We start from the raw sequence: 1092 nt of genomic DNA, 5'->3' as shown, positions 1-1092 counted from the left end.
GTTCATCCACTGACTGTGGAACAGAAAGCTGCTTGTTTTTGCAGCCAAATGCTGCACATGGAGGCCTTTTTACTGCGTATCTCAATGGGAGAGGGGAGTACCAATATGGCGGCCAGTGGCTTCACTTTTTTCAGGCAATCAGCGATCCAGTGAATAAATAGAGATCAGTGGTTCCACCTCTGGATGGTTCTGGTTCCACTGGACCGGAGGTTCGTCTTTAATCTGTCGACCCGACATATGATGGTACCAGAAGGTTCTGGTTCTGTTGGGCTTCTAGGATCCAAACAGAGACTTGGAGGTTCTGGTTCTTTCAGAATCAGAACACAGAAGTTCTAATAAAGGTTCTATGAAAGGAACCGGTTCCCCTAAACTCATCTGGGCTCAGACACCACAGCAGGTTCAGTCTGAGCCGGGTCGGACCAGGAGAACTCCTCCAGGTGGGTCTGCTCCTTCCAGCCAGACTCCCTTACTGGACCGGGACAGAACCAGAACACCTGGATTATCTGTGAGGGAGCAGCTGACCCAGTGACCCGGATCTGGATCAGACAGATGTGTCCTCTGAGCTGCTGGGACCCAGTTTTAATCCTGAGGATTAGAACCGATCAGCGTTCTGACCTCTGACCCGGTTTTCTGAGGGTGGGTCACCAACAGCCGACACATGGACCCGTTCAGAACCTTTTCCTGCTCCAGAACCTGATCCTCTGTGTTCTGAGAAGCAGGATGATGAAACAGATTATTCCCCAGATCGATCTTCCTCACTGTGCTCATCCTCTTCATCATCTCTGGAACCGGGAAGCTGACTCATGTTTCCATGACGACCCGACCGATGAAGTCAGCACTCATGTCCTCGGTATTTTCCCGTTTTTAATATTTTTTATAATTTTTTTTATTCAGATAAATATCAAACTATATGGTAAACATTTTTCTGACTTCAATTGGTAAAAAGATCAGCATCCATTCTCATTTGTTTAAAAAAATTAAATTAAGTTCCTACTGATATATTATTGCAAGTCATTTGATTCATTTAGTAGGCCATGCAGATGCACGGTGACAATAATAATAATAGTAATAATAATTTAATATTAATAACAA

This window comes from Cyprinodon variegatus, unplaced genomic scaffold (genome assembly GCF_000732505.1).
Source record: "Cyprinodon variegatus isolate N-32 unplaced genomic scaffold, C_variegatus-1.0 Scaffold665, whole genome shotgun sequence".
NCBI lineage: Eukaryota > Metazoa > Chordata > Actinopteri > Cyprinodontiformes > Cyprinodontidae > Cyprinodon > Cyprinodon variegatus.
This window is presented reverse-complemented; position numbering follows the sequence as displayed.